At 49.3% G+C, this 25,409-nt stretch overlaps 1 long non-coding RNA gene across 2 annotated transcripts; it reads left to right on the top strand.

The window, feature by feature from the left end:
* The first annotated feature begins 365 nt into the window (after positions 1 to 365).
* LOC136153436 (uncharacterized) lies at positions 366 to 25,409 on the top strand. 2 transcript variants are annotated; one of them, XR_010660402.1, is made up of 6 exons: positions 366 to 482; positions 8,998 to 9,280; positions 10,864 to 10,979; positions 12,390 to 12,505; positions 23,571 to 23,686; positions 24,408 to 25,409. It is a non-coding gene; the product is annotated as an uncharacterized lncRNA (long non-coding RNA). The 2 variants fall into 2 exon arrangements; XR_010660401.1 differs by having other exon boundaries at positions 23,571 to 25,409.

Below are 25,409 nucleotides of genomic sequence, written 5' to 3'. Positions count from 1 at the left end.
AAACTCTGGGAGATGGTGAAGGACAGGCAAGCCTGACATGCTGCTGTCCATGGATCGCAGAGTGGAAGGGACTGAATGACTGAACGACTGATGAATGAACGACTGAGCGACTGATGAAGGATACAAACTTGTAAAGTCATCTGAAAGTATACTTACATAAACTGTTTCTCTAAATAGTTTTGAGACTATTGAACAGTAAAATTTCCGTTTTACCGTTCATTCACTTCTGTTGTTGGAGGCAGGGACCCTACAAGGGGGACAAGGTGGCTCTCGCGAGGTGTCCTGTCACTTTCCCAATCTCACCTCTTGCACTCGCGATTCCTGCTAGAGGCTGTCTCAGTTCTCCCCTGGGCGGGGCCAACAGCGAGGAATCCAGATTCCCAAGCCCTCCCACTTAAGCGCCCTACCTCCAGAGGAGAGGCCCACAACGCGGGGCGGGGGTCGTATTCTCGGGACAACGTAGGCGACGCTTTACGGCAGGGGTGAGCGGGGTCGCAGTCGAGTCTCGCTGTCTGCCGCGCGAAACTCTGAGGGGACCGACTCTTTCTCGCCGGAGCGTGGCCTCAGCCACGTTGGTCCCCTCAGCCTCCTTCGTGTCCTTTCCCTGGGGCAACGCGAGGCGACGCGGGGCCGGGACCGGCAGCCTTTCTGGTCCCAGGGACCCTCCCCATCCCCTAACGTCTGAGCAGCCTGTACCCTGCGTGCAATGTAGGCCTGTGTTGGCTGCAGCCCGGCCGGCCTGGGGGAGACGGAGACGGGCAGCGGGGCGCAGCGTGGTCCGGGCCGTGGTTTGGCGTTTAGGCTGGGCTGGGTGAGCGTGGGCACCGGGATTGTACTGCCGTGTGTGTTCTGTGCCCTCGCGCCAGTAGGGAGAGGGTCCAAGCAGAGCCCTCCGGGCCTCCCGTCGGTGGGCCTGGAAGCGGTTCCCAGTGGGCAGAGGGCGGGCGGGCCGGAGGAGTGTGGGAGGCTCGCCAGCTGCTTCTCCCTTCCTCCCCATTTATGTGGCCGCCCTGGAGTCCGCTTGGTCGGGTGAGATTGACGTGCTGCCCACGGGGACTGGGCATCTCGGAATGCATCCCTAGAGAAGTAACATTTCCTTTCATGAGTTTTTGACCTAAGAAAAAAAATGTAGCTCCATTCTCACGTATGGATTGAACCACGTGGAAGAATGTGCTGTGCTTAGACGCTCAGTCGTGTCCGACTCTTTGCGACCCCGTGGACTGTGCCCGCCAGGCTCCTCTGTCCATGGGATTCTACAGGCGAGAATACTGCAGTGGGTTGTCATGCCTTCCTCCAGGGGATCTTCCCGACCCAGAGATCGAACCGGGGTCTCCCGCATTGCAGGTAGATTCTTTACCAACTGAGCCATCGGGGAAGGAGGGCAATCGAAAGAAAAGAGTTACGAATTTTCATGTAAAGGACCGTACATTGTTTACAGTGGGATTATAAGCATTTCATGGGTAAAGGGGTTTTGGGGCCACTTGAGACAGTTATAGAGGTAAGGGATTGTCAGGTAATATAGGCCCGTCCGAAAGGGCAGGTCTTGGTTGGGAATTCATACTTTGTATGAAATTATACCATAGTGTAGTTTTTGTTTGTATTTTCTTTATATTAATATGTTATATAATATATATTCATATATGTGTCTGGGGAATATTTTTGTATATTTAAGAGCCTTTTGTGGCTCTTTTTTTGTGAACTATTAATTCTTTTTCTCTTGGTTGTTACTGTTTCTAAACGGATATCTAGAAGCTAGTTATCTATATGTTAGGAAGACTACTGAAGTGAATTAAATTTTTTTCCCATTTTTCAGTGCTTTTCTAACTTAGAGTATGCTTTTGTTGTTGTTGTTAGCATGGTAAATTTTATGTGTTCACATTTATCTTTTTTTTTTTAAACGGAATTTTGTGTCATGTACAATAGACTTTTCTTGCTCCACAGCTGTAAAGGAATGTTGCCCATTATTTCTGCGAATAGCTGTGTGGTTCTGTGTATTGTCCATTTAATTCTTGGATCCCTGTACAGTTTATCCTGGTTTATTGTGAGAGATGTGGCGCTATGAGCCTATTCTAAATGGGTATCACTTTGTCCCACAGCTGACTGTGCTCTCATTGATTTGGGAGGTTGCCTCGTTGTATACTCAATTCTGGTATGTTTTCATGTCTGTTCTTGAACGTTGTGTTCTACTATATATTTTCACGTATGGTATGAGTAGTTCTCGCACAACATGGCTATTCATTGTCATAACTCTCTTGGGTATCCCTGCCTATTTATTTTACCTTATGAACAATAGAAAATAACTAAGTGTTGAAAAGCCTTTAGATTTTCTTTGAGATTCGAATGCATTGCTTGATTTACTGATGAATCGATATGTTCTTGAGCCTAAGTATCTTTATTTGATAATATAGTACACCTTTATTCTTTTTGAGTCTAATTTTCTGTCTTATGGGAATTTTAAAGTTTTCTTCCTGTAAATCTTCATATTGTGTTTTTACATTATCCTAAGCATATACTCTTTCATCATTGGTCACTTAGAACCCTGTAAACGTTACTAACTGGATATTTATTTATGAAATTGGCTTATAAAAACCATCCACAAGACACTTAATTGCTAGCAATTTTATTAATTTTCTCAGCTTTACTGAATGGTATATTATCATGTTCTAATCAATGCTTTGAAAGGAGTCTGGAGCCACATAAACTTCCTACCCAAGGCTGTGAACAAGGTGTGCCTTTTTGACCAAAGTTAATGCCTGGGCATATAAAAATACACCAGATAGACCATCTGCTTGAGGTCCCAGATGTCTTTCCAAACAGGAGGATCTTGAAATAAGTCAGAAACAAGGAATTAGGCACTCAGTTGATAATTATGGACAAGAAATATTGATAATAAACTTTGATCCAGTGATTCCAGAAGAGGATGAATATCTCAATAAATGTATAATGAAAGCATAGAGACATCCTACCCAATACATCACAAAATGGGCTAAGAAAGTCTGGAGACTAAGACCCAGACATTAAAAAGGTCCAAACAAAATAACCTTGATATATTTGCATTACCCTTCCTTTGCATTGCTGAGAAAAAGGGGTAAAAATCTTCTCTATTGAAACAAATTATCAAATACTGGTGATTTTCTTCTTAAAAGACTTCCATTAATATTACCTGTTCTTTTATGATACATAGACTCTACATTAGTGATTAGGGGTGGATAGAGGGGGGAAACAAGGTGTTTTCAAACAGGAAATGCTAGAACCTTGCATTACCTAAGGGTGGGGCTTTTGACACTCCTTTAGAGGAATTTATATTTAATTTCTGGCACTGTGTTAAACAGTGGTAAACAGGGTGACCCTGCAGCAACTCTGGTTCCTTTGCTGTCTCTGATATGAACGTACCTTGTCTGGACAGACCGTGTGTAAAACCGTCAGGCTGGCCTCTCTGTGACTCTAGAGTCAGTACCTCAGCTGCACTAGTAAACGGGGTAGGACCATGCATGATGCGTCTCCTGAGGTCTCTTGTGCTGCCTCAGTGCTAAAGGCACAGTAACGGAAAGGGGATAGGTTCAGATCTACTGCTACCTTCCTGGATGAGGATCCTTTCCTCTTCTGGTCAGCAAGGCAGGCTGAGGACCCAACAGGGATGAGGCTCCACTCATCGACATGTGGAAAGGCTCCCCAAATGTGGCCAAGACAGTGAGCTGCCATGTTGGAGTCAATTTGGACAGGGGTTGGACAGGTTTTTTCCCCCTCGCATAGGGCAAAGGGACAGGTCTTAGGGATTGGGGGGTGGAGTGGAGAAGAGCAGAATGGCATTTTTTGTGCACTGCTGCCATCGTGAGGAACTCATCGTCACATCCCACTGTACTGTCTTTTAGAAACTATGCAGAATGAAGTCAGAGTCCCAGGCAGGACAGGGGACCAGCTCTGCCTCCACACCCCCAGGGTCCAAGCTTGGCCCGGCCTGGTGAAGTTTAGGCCAAGAGCAGCCGAAACTGGGAAAATTCCAGGCTCCAGGAATGTGCTACCGCATAACACATAGCCCAGAGATGAAGTAATTGGACCCTGATGGCCACCTTGTCTGGGCGGGACTAGTGGAAGCTGCTGTTTTGCAATGCCCAGTGCTGCTCTGTACTGACCCATGTGTGCCACCGTCCACACCTGAATCCCCCTGGGCCCCTGTAGGAGGAGAGCCAGGTCCTCGGTGGCCATCCATCCATCGTCCGACCAAAGAAAGTTGACGTCAACTGTTGACACCCGTCCAGTGCCTCTGGGCCGCCATCCTTTGTGTCCCTCTGTGACCCATGAGAATGGGACTCTCCAGCCACTGGCCAGGTGTGATTCGATCTGTGTGCCCACATTCAGGATGTTTCCTGAGGTCTTAGGCAGATGTAGGTGCTAAAGACACTGCTCCAGGTCCACTGCTGGGTGCCTGCATGGGGAATTTTCACTCTTTTGTGAAGAGGGCAGACTGAGAGGATGCTATGGAGACCTGGCCCTGCAGACTGGAGTGCCAGAGGCACACCCCTCTATAGTGGCCAGGCTGTTGAGCCATCTCTCTTTGGCCAGGTTGGACAGAGCTTGGTGTTTCTTTTTTACCTCAGCAAATGGCAGAGGGAAACATCTTAGGGTGAGGGAAGGGGAAGGGCAGGTGGCCATTTCTGGTGCAGTGTTGCCATCAACAGGACAACGGGTCCACCAAATCTGTGAACCCTGTACTGTCCCTTCCTGGGTAGGAGTTTTAAGGGATTGAAAAGACAAGGGACAGTGGCTTTCAGGAAGTGCAAAGCTCTGCCAGGGAGGTTTGAGAAGCAGGCCCCAGGGTTGGGTGGGGTTGTGGAAGCTCCCGTGACAATACCAGGACAAGGGGCATAGCCAGGGTGCCTTCCCTGTGGGGTACAGAAGGTGGAGTCTCCATGAACCCTGGTGGCCACCATGTCTGGGTGGCACTAGAGGAAGTTGCTCTGAAGGAACCCAGTGTGGGGCTGAGGACATTGACCCACTGGATCCTTCCCACTGGGAGCCAGAGCAGGATGGGCCTGGGTGGGCCCAGAGCCCCAGAAGCCTCTCTCTGGACTGCGGGCCAGGCAGAGACCACCCTGGACAACTGGAGTTCCGCTGCCATCAGGGGCGGAGGCAGGCCTAGTGACCTTCTGTCCAGTGCTGATGACATGTGGATCCTGGCTACCCAGTGCCAAAGGGACCCGAGGCCCAAGGATAGCTCCCAGTCAGCCTCCAAAGGGAACAGTACTCACCGGACACAGGAGGCACTGCAGAAGGCGCCCTTGTCCTGAGCTGAAGAATCTCATTGGCAGGTGCATTGTCATCTTCCAGGGTCTCCAGGATTCTGGCCCTGGCCAGTCTTGTCCCCAGGTCTCCCAGAGCCGCGTCCCAGAGAGCAGAGAAGAGCCCAGCCAAGTGGATCCCCGGGCCACGTCTTTGCAGGCTTCAGCTTTCTCCTCAAAAGGCCCTGAGCCTCAGTTCAGCGACGAGAGGACAGGCCCTACTTTCCATTCAGCCCTGGCTCTCCAGGTCTCAACCCTGTGCTTGCATCCGCAGCCCAGGCAGGACATCAAGAAGAAGAGGTCTGAAGAAGCTGCCTGGAGCTCACCTCTACTGGACCGAGAGAAACACCTCCTGCTTCCCTCTCTTTCAAGACCACCACTCTTCCAGCTTGTCTGCCAAGGCCAGGAGCCTGGTGCATCCTGCCGGGCACAGGGTTCTGCCTTCTAGTCCCCGGCTGACCCAAAATGCCACTTCTGGAGCAAGCTCTGGGGCAGCTCATGCCTGCCCTTTACTTGGCTCTAACCTGCCTGAGGGGTGGGGGTTGGGGTGGTTTTGTGGTGAGCGACAGGGCCGAGGAGGGATGGCTTCCAACTGGAAAGAAGTTTCCATGCGGGAACACTACCTCTTCCAAACATATCCCCTCACTTTCACCTCTCCTCGAAGGGTGCTGAATGCCACCCCATGCCCCTTCTTTCACACTACTGAGTTGCCCGAAATGTTGTCATGTGAGGTTATGTGGGCAGAGCCTCCCTTAGGACCAGGCCCTGACCAATCTATGGGGTCTGATGGGTCAGGTGGCACAGCTGGTCTCCTTGTGCCCCTGTGCCCAGGACCAATGTCTGCACATGCAGAACACAGAGCCCCTCAAGAAAAACCACAGCAGTCCTCCCCAAGAAGAGGACCTGGGTCCTCCACAGGGAGGAGGGCTGAGGAATAGGGGCTCCCCTGGTTTCACAGTTCCATTCCTGAAATAGAACGCCAAGGAAAACAGATCTTTATCCCCTCGCTGGCTGCAGATGGTGACACCCAACTCAGCGTACCACTCTGGGGCCAGTTTCATCCCACTGACTGTATACCCTGTGTCTAAGGGCATGGAAAGGGCCTCACGGGACCCCATTTGACGTGGGACCCAGACTCTCTTTGGCAATAACAAAAGTAAACAAAAACTCAACTTCCACCAGGACATAAAGTACACATACATTTGTCTGGGTCTGTGACCAAGCCTTCATCAGGCAAAATTCCACATCCTGTCTGCTGGATGTTCACCCCTGACGGGGTGGCCACCTCTTCCCCTTTTGGCTTCCTCCATGTCGCCAAGAACAGTGACTCCACCAGGGCAACAGTTCCTGTGTCCCCAGTGGCTCTGAGACCTGAGGTACCTCACTGGCGGTCCTTGCTCCTGCAGGACTGGTGAGGATATCCTGGCCAGAGGCCCTGGGGCTAGAGCTTCAGCTCCTTGTTCCTAAAAACAGCTGATGCTGAGGCCATGCCCCGGAGGCCCTGTCAGCCATGGGCTCCTCAATGGGCGAGCCCTGACCCAGAACACCACTGTTGCTTCCACACCAGCTCTGGAGGTATGCCCGGTGGCCAGGTTCTCCCAGAATCCTCTGTGTGCTCAAACCCTCCCTTCCTCCCCTCAAAAGCCTTGCTCAGCATATCCAGAGGCAGGACCTGGAGACGAAGCTCAAAAAAGCTTGCACTTGATGGCACTGTTGCTCCAGAAATGCCATCCACCCTCTGGAGCCTGGCCTCACCCTCCACCCTTTGCAGGTCAGAAAAGGCCCACGGAGGCCCAAGAGTCTTCCAAGCCCTCCACTGGAGTGTTATGGGAAGAGGTGTTTCCTCCATTGGGGGCTTCTGCTCTGCAGTAAGAATGTGCAGATAAGGACAAGCAAAGGAAGTCATCCATTTCTGGGTGCATGTTCATAACACTAAGAGATTCTGAGTCCGCATGGCTTGATCCCCATTTCCTGGAGACCCAGATGTGTTTTATTTTGTCACTTTGTTTTTATTGGTCAGGATTAGGATAGAATTAGCGTGATGTTTTACATAACTAATGATTAGTTGAAGACCTGTGCTACTTGGGATAAATCCAGGTTCTAGCCATGCATACAAAGTGTGCTCCTGTAATATGGATCCTTTTGGAATATGCGTCAAGATTGGTCCCTACAGAATATTCTTACTTAGTGTCTCCGTCCAGTTTTGTAACTTGTTTCTAACTAGGTGACAGAGAATGCTGAAGAAACCCCAAACTGTTATTTGTCCCTTGTGCCAGGACACTCATCCCTCATGGGAATCAACAAGTTGTAAGTGGGAGAACATTTCTGTATCTGTGGATGCAGGGCTAACAGGTTACTTATTTCGGGAACCTCAGGGCCAGTAGTTTAGGTAAGCAGAAAAGCTCATCATTGTGTTCAATCCTAGCAAATTACTGTGTGATACTAAATGCTCACAGTGGGTTATATCACAGATGGTTTGCTGTATAATCTCCAGTCTATCAATATATTTAGGCTTATTTCTTTTTTTTTTTTTTTTTTTTTTTTTTTTTTTATTGCACATCACTCCTTTATTTTATACTGATCTGGAAAAAAGTTTTAGTACAGTTATGCTGAAATGAGTACTGGGCCCAAGTGCTGGGCCAAGCAACTGGAACATGATTCAGAAGTCAGGCACAGTGAGAGACACACTTGGACATGATCAAGAGGCATTCCGCTGCCATAAAACAGTAAGGCAGGGGAGGGATTCTAAAACACACAGCAGGATGAAGGCTTATTTCTTTTAAGAGTAGGTAGTGGCTGGCTGGATATTTTTCTCTTTTTAATGGAACTAGAAGATGACATGTGTTGTTGTTTTGTTTCTTATGTTTTTCATGCTGAATTCTTACTGATGGATATTGATCTGCATCTGTGGAAAAGGTATTCAACAGTATTTTCTTTTCAGGTCAGTTTGGTAAGAAAATCAAAGGGTGTGATCAACAGCTCATACATACAGTGTCTTGGTGTGGACCCAGAGTTCAAGCACAGATGAAGAGCAGACACTGACTTCACACTTCTGATATATATGTAACACAGCCCTCACATATGCTTTGATTCTGTTTCCCTCTTCTGTACAGTAGGCTCATCTCTCAAGGCAAATCTCTCACCAAAATTCCTTGGGTTAGTGTCTGGTTAGTACTGTGTGCAGGTGTACTTAGTCGCTCATAGTTGTCCATCATAATGATGAGAAGATTTCTGCCTGTGTGATTCAAATATCAACCTATTTGTAAGTTCCAACAGCCCTGAACTCAGTTAAAACTCAGAGCCTTGAAAAGGCCATTATTTTACCGGAACCAATTTCACACATCTGATAGGTATGGAACAAAACTCCCAGGTGTACTTTGTGTTTTACTCCAGTGCTTTTTACAAAGATGACTGAAGTATTTTAATCCAGTTTATACTGATTCCATGGAGGTATATCATTAATGCTAACACTGAGCAAATGCAGGGTTACTTCAGTAACCTGAAACCTTTTAAAGGAACTTCAGTTCCTTGTTCCTGAACATGGCTGCTGCCGAGGCCACACCCCCGATGGCCTGGCAGCCAGAGGCTCCTTGGTGGGCAACCTGGGCCCCAGAACACTGTTGCCTGTCCCTTCCACACTTGCTCTGGTGGAGTGCCAGGGGGCCAGTTTAGCCCTGAATCCTCTGAGTTCTACAAACCCTCCCTTCCTCCCTCACAGGTCTTCCTCAGCAGATTCCACAGGAAGGGTCTGGACACCGTGCTCAAAAAACTGCCACTTGATGGCACTGTTGCTCCAGAAATGCCAACCACCCTCTGAAGCTGGGCCTCTTCCTCCTTTGCATGTCAAAACAGGCCCATGATGGCCCAAGAACCTTCCAAACCCTCCAAGTTGTGTTGGCTCCACTGGAGTACTGGGGAAGAGGTGTCTCCTCCTTTGGGGGCTTTTCCTTGGCAGTATGAATGGACTGAAAAGGACATCCAAAGGAGCCGTCCATCTCTGGGTCTGTATCCACAGCACTCTAGGAGATTCTGAGCCATTTGGCCTGGCTACTGCTTTCTGGTGAAAGGTTGTTGCTGAACCGTGAAAGATGCTGAAATTCTTGGCCTCCAGAGGCAAGAAATTCAATCTGGGGCCAGTGACGAGTCTTGATCGGTCAGAGCCTTGTAATAAAGTTTTATTAAAGTATAAAAGAGATAGTGAAACCTTCTGACATAGACATCAGAGGGGGGCAGAAAGAGTCTTTAGCAGTAAGTTGTATATCTACTAGCAGGCTGCTAATTAGAGAAAGGAAATGTCTCAAAACTCAGAGTGGCATCAGGCTCTCACCCACAATATGCATTTTGAGATAAAATTGGCACAAGGTGAGTCATCCCAGGCCATAAAGCAATTGACTTGAATCTTGAAGAAAGGCAGGTTTCCAAGCAAATACTTAGTCTCATTAACATACCTTAAGAGAACATTTGCATGAGTAAAACAGACTGTTTGTTGAGTAAAACATGCTGGTTTGTCAAGTCATTTCTGAGTCTTAGGCAGAACAGACTTGAAGAAAGACTGTCTAAGGTAAATACATAGTTCATTAGCAAAGCTTAAGAAAAACATTCCCATAAGAAAAATGCATTGGTTAGTTCAAGGTTTGAGAAAAGTTAAGCTCAGGTGGAACCAGATGTTGTCATGGTAATACTGAATTTTAAAGGAAACCTTTTATTTTGTGTAGAGAAGAGAAAAAAAAATCTGACACTTGTAGTTTGTTTGCTCCTGCTGCTTAAGAGAGAGATAAAAAATGTCTTGACACTTGCAACCTAATTCCTCCCTTTGGGGGCCCCAAGGCTTCCTACCTGTTACCCTCTCACTGGGGACCAGGATGTGATGTATTCTGTCACTTTGTAATGATTGGTCAGGGTAAGGGCCAGAATTACCTTGATGATTCACATATTAGGGTTTGGTTGAAGACCCTTGCCACTTTGATTAAATCCAGGTTCTAGCCATGCATACAAAGTTTGTGCTCCTGTAATAATGGATCATTTTGGATTATGTGTCAAGATTGGTCCCTACAGAGCATTCTTACTTAAGTGGCTCCATCGAGTTTTGTAAGTTGTTTCTAGCTACGTGACTGAGAGTGCTGAACAAACCCCAAACTGCCATTTGTCCCTTGTGCCAGGACACTCATCCCTCGTGGGAATCAATAAGTTTTAAGCGGGAGAACTTTTCTGTATCTGTGGATGCAGGGCTAACAGGTTATTTATTTCAGAAACCTCATGAGCAGTAGTTTAGGTAAGCAGAAAGGCTCCTCATTGTGTTAAATGACAAGCAACAATCCCAGCAAAGTACTCTCTGAAGTGACTAAATGGTCACAGTGGGTTACATCGCAATGAGTTTGCAATATAAAGTTCAGACCATCTGTAAATTTAGGCTTATTGCTCCTAAGGGTAGGTAGTGTGGCTGGATTCTGTTTTTTTTAATGGAACTAGAAGACTGCTGTGGTTTTTGTTTTGTTTCTTATGTTTTTCAAGCTGAGTTCTTACTGAAGGATATTGATCTGCATCTGTGGAAACGGTATTCAACAGTATTTTCTTTCCTTTTCAGGTCGCAGTTTGCAGAAATAATAAAAGCGCATCATCAACAGCTCATGCATTGCCTTCATGTGGGCCCAGAGTACAAGCACAGATGAAGAGCAGACACTGACTTCACACTTCTGACAGGTATGTAATACAGCCCTCAGTTGTACTTTGACTGTGTTACCCCCTTCTGTACGGTAGGCTCCTCTCTCAAGGCAGGTCTCTCACCAAATTTCCTCAGGTTAGTGTCTGGTTAGTACTGTGTTCAGGTGTATTTAGTCACTCATAATTGTTCATCATAATGATGAGAAGATTTCTGCCTGTGTGATTCAAATATCAACCTGTTTATAAGTTCCAACAGCCATGAACTCAGTTTAAACTCAAAGCCCAGAAAGGAACCAATTTCACACATCTGATAGGTATGGAAGAGAACTCTCAGGTGTACTTTGTGTTTTACTCCAGTGCTTTACAAAGATGATTTTCTGAAGTGTTTTAATCGAGTTTATACTGGTGCCTAGGAGGTGCGTCCTTAATGCTAAAAGGGAGCAATGGCAGGTTTACTTCAGTAACCTGAGACCTTTTAAAGCTGTAAAAGTAGCCTTCCTGCAGGAAGAGCTAAGGATCCCCTAGTCAGAGGCCCTGGAGGAGGAGCCTCAACTCCTTGTTCCTGAACATGGCCGCTGCCGTGGCCACGCCCCGTTAGTCTTGGCTTGCAGGGGCTCCTGGGTTGGCAAGCTGGTTCCAGAACACCACCACCTATTGCTTCCACACCTATCCTGGAGGGCTGCCCAGCATCCAGATTCACCCAGAATCCTCTGAGTGTGCCAACCCTCCCTTCCTAGCCTCACAGGACTTCCACGGAGGGATTCACAGGCAAAGCCTGGAGACCGTGCTCTAAGTGCATCCGCTTGATGGCACCATTGCTCCTGAAAAGCCAACCACCCTCTTTAGAGCAGCCTCTCCTTCCGCCCTTTGGGTGTTGTAAAACGCCTTTGGAGGCCCAACAGCCTTCTAAGCCCTCCAAGCCTGGTTGGCTCCACAGGGGTGTTGTGGGATGCAGAGTCTCCTCTTTGGGGACTTTTCCTCAACAGTAGGAATATACAGATTAGCACATGTAAAGGATGCTGTCCATCTGTTAAGTTAAAAGTGGGAGAACGTTTCTGTATCTGTGGATGCCGGGCTAGCAGGTTATTTGTTTTAGGAACCTCAGGGCCAGTAGTTTAAGTAAGCAGAAAGGCTCATCATTGTGTTAAGCCACAAGCCTCAATCCCAGCAAATTACTCTATGAAGTGACTAAATGGTCACAGTGGGTTACATCACAATGGCTTTGCAGTATAAAGTCCAGAGCATCTGTACATTTAGCCTTATTTCTACTAAGGGTAGGTAGTGTGGCTGGATAGGTTTTTTTTTTTTTTTTTTTTAATGGAAATAGAAGAAGACTGGTTTGTTTTTGTTTTGTTTTGTTTCCCGTATTTTTCCTGCTGCATTCTTACTGAGGGAACTTAATTCACATCTGTGGCAAAGGTATTCAACAGTATTTTCTTTCCTTTTCAGGTCACAGTTTGCTAAAATAATAAAAGGGCATGATCAATAGCTCATACATTGCCTTGGTGTGGATCCAGAGTGCTAGCACAGAGGAAGAGCAGACACTGACTTCACACTTCTGATAGGTATGTAATACAGGCCTCAGTTGTGCTTTGATTCTGTTTCCCCCTTCTCTACAGTAGACTCCTGTCTCAAGGCAGGTCTGTCACTGAATTTCCTTGGGTTTGTCTCTGGTTAATAGTGGGTTCAGGTATTTTTTGTTGTTATTCAGTCACTGAATCATGTCCAGACTCAGTTGCGTCTGACTATTTGTGACCCCATGGAATGTAGCTCACCAGAGTTCCTGGTCTTTCACCATCTCCCAAAGCTTGCTCAAATTCATGTCCGTTGAGTTGGTGATGCCATCCAACTATCTTATCCTCTGTTGTCCCATTCTCTTCCTCCCTTCAGTCTTTCAGGTATACTTAGTTGTGTGGCAGTTTTGCACTGAATAATTCTCACAAACACACAGGATTATGAGAGAGCAGGGAGAGCTCATGGAAAAGCAACTCCCAGAGAACAGGCTGAGTGCACATTTTATTGGTAATTTATCTTGTAATCCTTAACTAAGAGCAGTAAAGTAAGACAGACCAGAACTCTGGGATTAAGTAGGCTTCCTTCTGGAGGTCTGCAGGTAATCACATGAGAGTTGTAAAGAAAGGACTTGGTAGATAAGGGGGTTTGTTCTGCATGCAGAATAGCATCTAACTAGAACAGCATCTGACTAATGCTGATGTATCACCCAGAATGTCTAGCTTAAGGCTGGAGGTGGTGGTGGGGGGAGGGGGAGAACAAGCAAGGAAGAGGGAATAAATAAGATTAAATTCTAGGTGACATTTCTGAGAAAGCAGCAAAACATGGTTCCCACATAGTCGCTATGGTTATTTATCGTAATGATCAGAAGAGTTCTGCCTGTGCAATTCAAATATCAACCTATTTGTAAGTTCTGAACTCAGTTTAAACTCAAAGTCCAGAAAAGGTCATTATTTTACTTGAGCTGATTTCACATATCTGATAGGTATGGAACAGAACTCTCAGGTGTTGTGTTTTACTCCTGTGCTTTATACAAAGATGAGTTTCTGAAGTGTTTTACTCGAGTTTATACTTAATGCTAAGGTGGAGCAAAGGTAGGGTTACTTCAGTAACCTGAGACCTTTTAAAGCTATCAAAGTAGCCTCCCTGCAGGAAGGGCAAGGATCCCCTAGCCAGAGGCCCTGGGGCAGAAGCTTCAGTGCCTTGTTCCTGAACATGGCAGTTGCTGAGGCCATGCCCCCAAGGGCCTGGCAGCCAGGGGCTCCTTGGTGGGCGAGCCTGGTCCCAGAACGCCACTGCCTGTCCCTTCTACACCTGCTATGGAGGGGTGGCCAGTGGCCAGATTCACCCAGAATCTTCTGAGTGCTCCAAACTTTCCCTTCCTCCCCTCATAGGCCTTCCCCAGTGGGATCCACAGGCAGGGCCTGGAAGCATCTGCTTGATGGCACTGTTGCTCCAAAAATGCCAACCACCCTCTCCAGCATGTCCTCTGCCTCCGCCCTTGTGGAACAAAAAAGCGCATGGAAGCCCAGGAGCCTTTCAAGTGTGCCAAGCTGTGTTGGCCCCCCTGGTGTGTTGGGGGAAGCAGTATCTCCTCCTTTGGAGCTTCACCTTGGCGGGAGAAATGTGCTGATAAGGACATCCAAAGGAAGCTGTCCATCTGTGTGTCCATCTCCACAGCCCTCTAGGAGATTTTGAGTCCTCATGTCCTTCCACACACACCCCTACCCTGTTTCCTTGCAACCAGAACCTTGTTTCTGTACTCTTGGGGACGTGCATCCATCTGTGTCATCTCGGATAGAATCCTAGCTCTCTCGGGACACTGATTCAGAGCTGGAGGTGGCACAAGGACCTGAGTTTGTCCTCTTTGCTACTTGATTGCCTCTCTGCTTTTCTCATCCAGCTACCTCATGTGGCTTACACACTCAGGAGTAGGCCCAAGAAAGGGTCTAGACCACTATGACAGCTGGAGAAACTGACAGGGACCCAGGGAACTGTGGTAGATTGCTCACCTCCAGGGGTCTCTAGGCAGTCACTTTGCAGGGTTGGAGGGGCGTTGGTGGATTGAAGTTCATGGGACAGATGTAGATCCCGGTGGCTCCTGCCATCCACACAGACAAAAGGCCCTTGATGAGGGCCAGTTGTTCAGCAGACCCTTTTGGGGAGTTCTCCACGGGAGTCAGTACTCTAGCTTCAAACCCCCCACTTGTTGGTCAGTTCCTTCACTTGTTCCTTCCTCCATTCGTACAAACGAGTGAACCCAAATGTGAGTATGTTATATATATATGTCATATATAAACATATGTGTACACTTAGATAGCATGTACATGTGAGCATGTTATATGTATGTCATACGTAAACATATATATGTACACGTAGATAGCATGTACATAATGTCCCTTCTCCTATGTTCCGGGTGACCACCTGAGGGGTGCCACCATGGACAGAAATTTCTGCCAGTCAAAGCCAAGGCCCTCACCTTTGCCCGATGGCCATTCCCAAGTTGTCCCTCTGCCTTCCAAACATCCCACCCCACCCCGCAGTGGGAAACACACATAACTTTGCTGTGTGTGTGCTTTTGGGGTTGAATGTAGGTTAAAGCAAGGGGATGCAGAGAGCTGCGTGCATTTCTCCTGCTCCCAGGCTGCAGCAGGCTAATGTAGTGATGTGTACTCTCTTGTGTATGGCTGCTCTCACAGCATTATAAGTTCCCCTGGCCTGGGCATGTGTCTGCAGAGGCTGTGTCCTGTGCTGGTTGGTCCCCTCCATTTCTTTTCTGACACTTGCCCAGGGTCAGGTGCCCTTGTCTGTGCTTGGCGGTAGGAGCACGGGGTATTTCATGTGTCCCTTCTCTTTGGATGGGTGGGTGAGGGCTCCCATCTTGTTCCTTCCTCCCATCTTCTATCTTCCGCAGAACTGGCTACAAGGGGTTAGCCACAGAGTCGTGGTTGTCGGAGTGCCACTGAGGGTGAGTGGATTCATTTTCTAGCATCAGCATCTTACCCAGAGGAAAAAACAAGGGTGAATGATCACTTGGCCACATCCCAGAGCACACGCTCTTATCCCCAAAAAGTCAATATGATGGATCTGTGTGCAGCAAGATAGGAAATGCGTTGGTGCCCATATACCTGTGTCTCATAGGAGGTGCTGGTCACTTGTGGAGGACTCATGCAAGACATCTGTCGGTGTCCCAGTATAGTCCCACGGGTGCAGAGCCGAGGAGACAAGCTCTGCGCCTGTAAATGCCATGGCCGTGGCTGTGGTTCCCACTGAAAAGAGACTGTGGGGGAAGGTACCATCAAGGGTTTCACCCAACACGCTTCTTTCTGTATGAACTGCTTCTGTCTCATGGCCTGGGATGGATCTGTGCAATTTCCGAAGGATGGGTGGAGATGGCTTTTCACACTTGTGCTTTATTCAGAAGTTTTGGTTGACCCAGGGTGCTGGTATGAGTGAATGAATAGTAACCAAAGACACTCTCAAGGTTGCCTGGACAGGGGTGTACGCAGGGCCCCTTGTTAATAAGCTGCACCGGGGTGGTCCCACACTGAGTGAAGGGCGTTCGGCTCTTTTCGTTGCAGAGGAGGCAGAGTGAAGGAGAGGATGAGGAGGGAAATCGGGACGTCAGTCATCTCTGGGCGCTGGTGTTGGGTGAATGAGTGCTGTTTGTTCACTTCCCTACCCTCTTCCAAAAGAATCTGTTTCATCATAGGAGAAAGTCAGTGATGCTGGTAGTTCAGCAAGCCTCAAGGAGGGACTCCAGGTAGGGTTGTGGCATGGGGACATTGGTGTACGGTGCCAAAATTCTCAGCCACACTTGAAAAGGCTCTCGAGTCAGGGCCTGATTGGGGAGCTGGAAGAAGGAGATGCATGGGTGAGCATCTAGATCATCTGTGTAGCATTACCCTAGGTGATGGGTACATAGAAGTTGCAGTCAGCATCCTGCGGGCCTGGGGAGAGTGGAAAAGGATTGGGCCTGGGCCTCTGGCAGCTGCACCAGGACTTGGTTTGAGCTCCAGCCTCCATGAAGCCAGCCGCCTGGGACATGTTCACTCTGCTCACTCACGAGAAACAGCAGTCCCAGCCCAGCCCAACGTGGGGGTCGGGGTTGGAGATCCTTTAAGGAGAGCCAGGCCTCCTGAGCTTTGGGCCTCTTGAGCTTTGGGTCTCTGTTGCTGTGAGTGGAGCCCTTTACACCTATTCATTGCATCCTCTCCTGATGACTCTTAGGCCTAGTCTCTCCACTGTGGCCCTCTGCCAAGCAAGGTTAGGCCTTGGAAATCTGCTCTTGAAGGATTATTAAGAAGGTGCGCTCCGGCTGGGTGGCATGGAGGTTTGGAACAGTGTGTGAGGGAGGTTGGTGGTGGTGGTGTGCCCATCGAGGCAGCCCACTGTAGGTCTGTCTCCTTGTGCTCCCCGAGTCTGCCTCTGGACAAAGCGAGGAACGTGAAAGTGTGAAGCCTCCGGGAGGTGTACTTCCCTTCCTCAGGAAGGGAGGCCTTTTCCTTTCTGGCACACGCAACTGGATAGGAGTTGTACGGCGACCCAGACCTGAGGAGTCCAATGCCTCCTGGTCCCCAGAGCATTGAGGGGGTCCACGTGGAAATGTGGCCTGAGTGTGTGTGCACATCACCAGCAACCGGAGGTGTTTTCTTTCCATCTCTGTTTCTTCTTCCTCTTGTCTCCTCTTGAAACAGTCTTGCCATGAGGAGGATGCCTCCTGCTGTGGCTCAGAGTATTTGCAGGCCTCTCCAGGTGGGCTGGTGAGGGTGTGGCACCGTGGTTTAGCAAGGTGTTGGACACTGGTTGGCAGCCTGGCTGACATTTTGTGGTTAGGAAAGGGCAGAGGCAGGGTCCCAGCAAGGGCAGAGTGACATTTCTGGGGCACCTCTGCCTTCAAGAGGAACCCATTTGGCCATTCCAAGAGCCCTTCATGGGGAGATCTGGGCGTTGAGTCAAGTCCTTGGTCTAGGTTCTAGACTCTAGGCAGGAGGAGAGAAGCAGCCATGACACTTGCAAAAGGAGCCTTCGGCTGTGACCACTGACTCTCCCTTCCCTCCCCTGCACCCCGCCCCACTTGGCTCTCCTGTAGGGCAACTCAGGGACAGGGACGGAATACAAATGCTCCCTGCGCTCTGCTCTGGGGACCAGGAGGCATTGGACCCCTCAGGTCTGGGTCGCTGTACAACTCCTATCCAGTCGCATGTGCCGGAAAGGAAAAGGCCTCTCAAGATGTGAAGTTGCCTGTCCTATGCGGCATGGATCCCATCTGTGTGCAATAAAGGCTGCAGGCAGACAGCTGCATGTCTGCGTCTACACAGGTTGCAGTGGGAATAGAGAGAACACCCCTGAGCCAGGCTCACCTTTGTTGCGGAACACCTCCACCCAACATGATGGGGCTCTTTTGAGCTTTCCTCTCAGCTTGAGAGTCTGGCCAATGCCCAGAAGCACAGGACATTCAGAGTTAGAGAGAGGAAGACGTGCTCAGAGAAAATCGAGGGAAAAGGAAAGAACCTGCTCATGTCATGTCACATCACGTCATGTCATGCTGGTTTGATCCAATGGGAGGATGCAAGGCTTCTGGAGGATGCAAGGTGCTTCTGGAGGTGGTGGACCAGAGCTTCTGGTGGTGGATCAGAGCTCCAGTCTCTTTCCACAGCCTCCCAGCCGGAGCACTTGGCATCCAGAGTGTGTTCCTTCAGCCAATGTGGGTGGATACAGGGGGTGGCGGCAGTGCCTCCAATGGCAGCCCCTGCCCTGTACCCAATTGGGTAGGTGCTGAGAGGGCACGTAAGGGCAGGAGCTTGTGCCTACCCTACACACCCTGGTACACCAGAGAGAAACCAAGGTGCATCCCCAGTGACTCCTAGCCACCTGAAGTGTAAACCACACTGAGTTGGCAGGACCCTACCAACCACAAGCATACACACACACACACACAACACACACATCCACGTGTAAATCACACTGAGTTGCCAGGGACCTACCAACCATAACCACACATACCCTACCTTGGATGGCTCCCATCCCTGGCCTTACCCTGGGTGTTGTCAGAAGACTGACCTGCTCTGGGGTCTCTGGGGCAGCACCCATGGCCACTCTGGACTGACCCGTGTGTGCCACCATCCACACCTGAATACCCCAGGGCCCTTGTAGATGAACCAGGTCCTTGGTGGCCACCCATCATCACACCACAGTAAGTCTACACCACTGTTGACTCCTGACCAGTGCCACTGGGCCGACATCCTTTGTGTCCCTCTGTGACCCATGACTGGGCCTCTCCAAGCACTGGACAGGCGTGACTCTATCTGTGTGCCCAGACTCAGGATGTTTCCCGAAGTCTTAGGCAAATGTAGGTGCTAAAGACACTGCTGCGGGTCCACTGCTGGGTGCCTACATGAGGAGTCTTCGCTCTTTTGTGATGAGGGCAGACTGAGAGGATGCCATGGAGAGCAGGCACCACAGATGGGAGTGACAGACTTTGAGGAGTGCCCCTCTGAAGTGGCCATGCTGTTGAGACATCTCTCTTTGGCCAGGTTGGACAGAGCTTGGCGTTTCTTTTTTTCCTCAGTAAAGGGCTGAGAGAGACATCTTAGGTTGAGGTAAGGGGAAGGGCAGGTGGCCATTTCTGGTGCAGTGCTGCCATCAACAGGACAAGGGATCTGCCAAATACATGAACCCTGTACTGTCCCTTCCTGGGGAGGACTGATAAGGGATGGAAGGGGCAAGGGACAGTGGCCCCTGGAAAGTGGAGAGCTCTGCCAGAGGAGGTGCAAGAAGCAGGTCCCAGGGCTGGGTGGGGTCGTGGAAGCTCCAGGGATGCCACCAGGACAAGGGGCACAGCCAGGGTGCCTGCCCTGTGGGGTACAGGAAGTGGAGTCTCCATGGACCCTGGTGGCCACCATGTCTGAGTGGCACTAGAGGAAGCTGCTCTGAAGAAACCCAGTGCAGGGCTGCAGACATTGGCCCACTGGGAGCCAGAGCAAGATGGGCCTGGGTGGGCCCAGAGCCCCAGAAGCCTCTCTCTGGGCTGTGGCCCAGGCAGAGACCACCCTGGACAACTGGAGTTCCGCTGCCATCAGGGGCGGAGGCAGGCTTAGTAACTTTCTTCTGTCCAGTGCTGATGACATGTGGATCCTGGCTACCCAGTGCCAAAGGGACCCGAGGCCCAAGGATAGCTCCCAGTCAGCCTCCAAAGGGAACAGTACTCACCGGACACAGGAGGCACTGCAGAAGGCGCCCTTGTCCTGAGCTGAAGAATCTCATTGGCAGGTGCATTGTCATCTTCCAGGGTCTCCAGGATTCTGGCCCTGGCCAGTCTTGTCCCCAGGTCTCCCAGAGCCGCGTCCCAGAGAGCAGAGAAGAGCCCAGCCAAGTGGATCCCCGGGCCACGTCTTTGCAGGCTTCAGCTTTCTCCTCAAAAGGCCCTGAGCCTCAGTTCAGCGACGAGAGGACAGGCCCTACTTTCCATTCAGCCCTGGCTCTCCAGGTCTCAACCCTGTGCTTGCATCTGCAGCCCAGGCAGGACATCAAGAAGAAGAGGTCTGAAGAAGCTGCCTGGAGCTCACCTCTACTGGACCGAGAGAAACGCCTCCTGCTTCCCTCTCTTTCAAGACCACCACTCTTCCAGCTTGTCTGCCAAGGCCAGGAGCCTGGTGCATCCTGCCGGGCACAGGGTTCTGCCTTCTAGTCCCCGGCTGACCCAAAATGCCACTTCTGGAGCAAGCTCTGGGGCAGCTCATGCCTGCCCTTTACTTGGCTCTAACCTGCCTGAGGGGTGGGGGTTGGGGTGGTTTTGTGGTGAGCGACAGGGCTGAGGGGTGATGACTTCCAACTGGAAAGAAATTTCCATGCGGGAACACTACCTCTTCCAAACATATCCCCTCACTTTCACCCCTCCTCGAAGGGTGCTGAATGCCACCCCATGCCCCTTCTTTCACACTACTGAGTTGCCCGAAATGTTGTCATGTGAGGTTATGTGGGCAGAGCCTCCCTTAGGACCAGGCCCTGACCAACCTATGGGGTCTGATGGGTCAGGTGGCACAGCTGGTCTCCTCGTGCCCCTGTGCCCAGGACCAATGTCTGCACATGCAGAACACGGAGCCCCTCAAGAAAAACCACAGCAGTCCTCCCCAAGAAGAGGACCTGGGTCCTCCATGGTGGGGCAGTGGGGGCGAGGAGTAGGGGTTCACCTAGCAGTGCAGTTCCGTTCCTGAAATAGAACGCCAGGGAAAACAGACCTTGATTGCCTTGCTGTCTGTGGACGTTTTCACCCAATTCAGCTTCAACATACTGCTCTGGGGCCAGTTTCATCCCACCATGAGTACTGTCCGGATACCCTCTGTCATAAGGCAGAGGAAGGGCTTCACAGGATCCTGTGGGGCATGGGACCCAGACTCTTTGGCACAAGCAAATGTATACAAAAACTCAACTCCAACCCAGACATAAAGTGCACATGCATTTGTCTCAGTCTGGGACCAAGCCTTCGTCAGGCAAAATTCCACATCATGTCTGCTGGATGTTTGTCCCTGACAGGTTGGCCACCTCTTCCCCTTTTGACTTTGTTCATGGTAGCCAGGCACAGTGCTTCTGCCTGGGCAACAGTTCCTGGGTCGCCAGTGGCCCTGAGACCCCAGAGACTGTACTGGTGGACCTCCCTCCTGCAGGATGGGCAAGGATCCCCTGGCCACAGGCCCTGGGATAGAGCTTCAGCTCCTTGTTCCTGAATATGGCACCTGCTGAGGTCAAGCCACCAAGGGCCTGGCAGCCATGGACTCCTCCATGGGAGATCCAGGTCCCAGAACACCACTGCCTGTTGCTTCCACACCTGCTCTGGAGGGGTGTCCAGCAGCCAGGTTCACCCAGAATTCTCTGAGTGCTCCAGACACACCCTTGCTCCCCTCACAGGCCTTCCCCAGCAGGATCCACAGCCAGGGCCTGGAGGCCAAGCTCAAAAATCTTCCGCTTGATGGTGTTGCAGAAACCAGTACTCAAGAAACCAAGCACTACACTTGGAGAGTTGGAGAACTCAGGTTTACTATGCCGGTGGACCCAGGGGAGTTAACATTCCAAGCTCTGAGCCCCCACAAAGGGGTTACAGAGTTCTTATACACAGACAGGCATGATTAAGTGGGTTTGTGGGTTTGCAGGGGTGGGCGATTGCAAACAGCAGGACAAGGGTGAGTGAGATAAGCTCCAGTTCCTAGTATTGTGAGTCCCCACTTTCTGAGACCTACGTGATCCAGACTTTGCAAGGAGCAAGCTGAGTTACAGAGGCAGGAATAGGAGGTTATTTAAAATTTTAACCTTTCCTCTTCAATGCCACTGTTGCTGCAGAAATGCCATCCACCCTCTGGAGAATGGCCTCTCCCTCCACACTTTGCAGGTGAAAAAATGGCCCATGGAGGCCCAAGAGTCTTCCAAGTGGTCCACAGGAATTTTGTGAAAAGCGGTGTCTCCTCCTTTGGGGGCTGCTCCTTGAGAGTAAGAACATAGCTAAAGGTGAAGGAGGAAAGGAACAGGCCACACTGACTCCATCTTGAGAAGGAAACTCCCTCTTGCATTCTCGGTGAACTTTGAACTATATGCCTGGTAGCCATGGAGACTGGAGAAGGCAGTGGCACCCCACTCCAGTACTCCTGCCTGGAAAATTCCATGGACGGAGGAGCCTGGTGGGCTGCAGTCCATGGGGTTGCTAAGAGTTGGACATGACTGAGCGACTTCACTTTCACTTTTCACTTTCATGTATTGGAGAAGGAAATGGCAACCCACTCCAGTGTTCTTGCCTGGAGAATCCCAGGGACGGGGGAGCCTGGTGTGCTGCCTTCTATGGGGTCGCACAGAGTCGGACACAACTGAAGCGACTTAGCAGCAACAGCAGCAGCTATGGAGACAACATAGGTACAGCTGAACAGGCCTCCCGAACTGATAAACACCAGATTCCATACCAAGATTTCCTGTCACCAGAAGGAATGTAATAATGTAGTCAGTCACCTTTGTAATCTTTATGGCACCCATTGATGTAGGCTACAATATGTAACCAACTGACCCTTCTGATTATGAATCATGACTATAACCTGATTGTATCTCCCTCTGACATTTTCCAGAGTAGGATTGAGGAATTCAGGGATGTGCACTTGTGCACGTACACTTAGGGTGTATAAGGTTTTCACAAAAATTGTTCGGGGTCCCTGGCTAAAGAGGAAACTCTGCCTCAGACCTGCCGTTGTGATAAACTGCACTCTGCTATCCACGTTGTCCTTCTGAGTGACTTTGCTTCCTGGAGCATTCGGCTACAACAAAAGGACATGCAAAGGAAACCATCCGTCTCTGGGTCCATGTCTACAGCACTCAAGGAGATTCTGAGTTCACATGGCCTGATCCCCATTTCCTGGAGACTGGAATGTGATGAATTCTGTCACTTTGTTATTATTGGTCAGGATTAGGGCCAGAATTCCCTTGATGATTTACATAATTAGTAGTTCATTGAAGACCTATGCTTCTTGGAATAAATCCAGGTTCTAGCCATGCATATAAAGGGTGTGCTCCTGTAATATGGATCCTTTTGGAATATGTGTAGAGATTGGTCCCTACAGAGACTCTTAAGTGGCTCTGTTGTGTTTTCTAACTTGTTTCTAGCTACGTGACTGAGAGTGCTGAACAAACCCCAAACTGTCATTTGTCCCTTGTGCTAGGACATTCATCCCTCATGGGAATCAATAAATTAAAAGTGGGAGAATGTGTATCTGTGGATGCAGGGCTAACAGGTTATTTATTTCAGGAACTTCAGGGCCACTATTTCAAGTTAGCAAAAAGGCTCATTGTGTTAAATCACAAGCCTCAAACCCAGCAAAGTACTCTAGGAAATGATTAAATGATCACAGTGGGTTACATCACAATGGCTTTACAGTATAAAGTCCAGGCTGTCTGTACATTTGGGCTTACTTCTCCTAAGGATAGGTAGTGTGGCTGGATCTTTTTTTTTTTTAATGAAACAAGAAGACTGGTGTGTTGTTATGTTTTGGTTCTTATATTTTTCATGTTATATTCATGTTTCATGAAGGATATTGATCTGCATCAGTGGCAAAGGTATTCAACAGTATTTTCTTTCCTTTTTAGGAACCAGTTTGGTAATAAAATCAAAGCATGTGATCAACAGCTTGTACATTATCTTGGTGTGGACCCAGAGAGCAAGCACAGACGAAGAGCAGACACTAACCTCACACTTCTGATAGGTATGTAATATAGTCCTCAGTTGTGCTTTGATTGTTTCCCCTTCTGTAGAGTAGGCTCCTCTCTCAAGGCAAGTGTCTCACCCAATTTCCTCGGGTTAGTGTCTGGTTAGTTGCATTTTCAGATACATTTAATCGCTATAGTTGTTCATATTAATGATCAGAGGAGTTCTGCCTGTGGGGTTCAGTTATCAAACTGTTCTTAAGTTCCAACAGCCCTGAACTCAGTTAAAACTCAAAGCCGAGAAAAGGCCAGTATTTTACTGGTGCCGATTTCAGACATCTGATAGGTACGGAAAAAAACTCCCAGGTGTACTTTGTGTTTTACTCCTTTGCCTTTTACAATGATGATTTTCTGAAGTCTTTTAATGGAGTTTATACTGGTGCCATGGAGGTGTGTTGTTAATGCTAACACTGAGCAAAGGCAAGGTTACTTCAGTAACCTGAGACCTTTTAAAGCTATCAAAGTAGCCTTCCTGCATGAAGGGTAAGGATCCCCTAGCCACAGGCCCTGGGTCAGGAGCTTCAGCACCTTGTTCCTGAACATGGCCACTGTCCAGGCCATGCCCCCGAAGGCCTGGCAGCCATGGGCTCCTCGGTGGGCAAGCAAGGCCTCAAAACACCACTACCTGTTGCTTCCACATCTACTCTGGTGGGGTGCCAGGCAGCCAGATTCGCCCAGAATCCTCTGAGTGACCCAAACCTTCCCTTCCTCTCCTCACAGGTCTTCCTCAGTAGGATCCACAGAAAGGGACTGACGCCATGCTCCAAAAGCTTCCACTTGATGGCACTCTTGAGCCAGAAATGTCAACCACCCTCTGGAGCTGGGCCTCTCCCTCCACCCTTTGTGTATCAAAAAAGGCCCATGGTGGCCAAAGAACCTTCCAAACCCTCCAAACTATGTTAGCTCCAGTGGAGTGTTGGGGGAAGAGGTGTGTCCTCTGGGGGCTTCTCCTTGGTGGTAATAACATACTGAAAAGGACATTCAGGGGAGCCCTCCATCTCTGGGTACATGTCCACAGCACTCTAGGATTTTCTGAGTCATGTGGCCAGGCCCCTCTTTCCTGGGAACCAGGATGTGATGTATTTTGTCAACTTTGTTATTATTGGCCAGGGTTAGGGCCAGAAGTACCTTGATGATTCACATACTAGGGATTGGTTGAAGACCCTTGCCATTTTGAATAAATCCAGATTCCAGCCATGCATACAAAGTATTGCTCCTGTAATAATGGATCCTTTTGGAATATGAGTAAAGATTGGTCCCGAGAGAGCATTCTTAAGTGACTCCATCTAGTTTTGGAACTTGTTTCTAGCTAGGTAACTGAATAAGAGTGCTGAACAAACCCCAAACCATCACATGTCCCTTGTGCAAGGACACTCATCCTTCATCAGTTAGTTCAGTTCAGTTGCTCAGTCATGTCCAACTCTTTGCGACCCCATGAACTGCAGCACGCTAGACTTCCCTGTTCATCATCAACTCCTGGAGCTTGCTCATACTCATGTCCATTGCGTCGGTGATGCTATCCAACCATCTCATCCTCTGTCGTCCCCTTCTCCTCCTGCCTTCAAGCTTTCCCAGCATCAGGGTCTTTACCAGTGAGTCTGTTCTTCGCATCAGGTGGCCAAAGTATTGGAGCCTCAGCTTCAGCATCAGTCCTTCTAATGAATATTCAGGACTGAATAGTTTGTAGTAATCCCTTTTGCGTTGTCTGCTGTCCCTGGGGCC

This window comes from Muntiacus reevesi, chromosome X (assembly GCF_963930625.1).
Source record: "Muntiacus reevesi chromosome X, mMunRee1.1, whole genome shotgun sequence".
Classification (NCBI taxonomy): Eukaryota; Metazoa; Chordata; class Mammalia; order Artiodactyla; family Cervidae; genus Muntiacus; species Muntiacus reevesi.
This window is presented reverse-complemented; position numbering and strand designations above follow the sequence as displayed.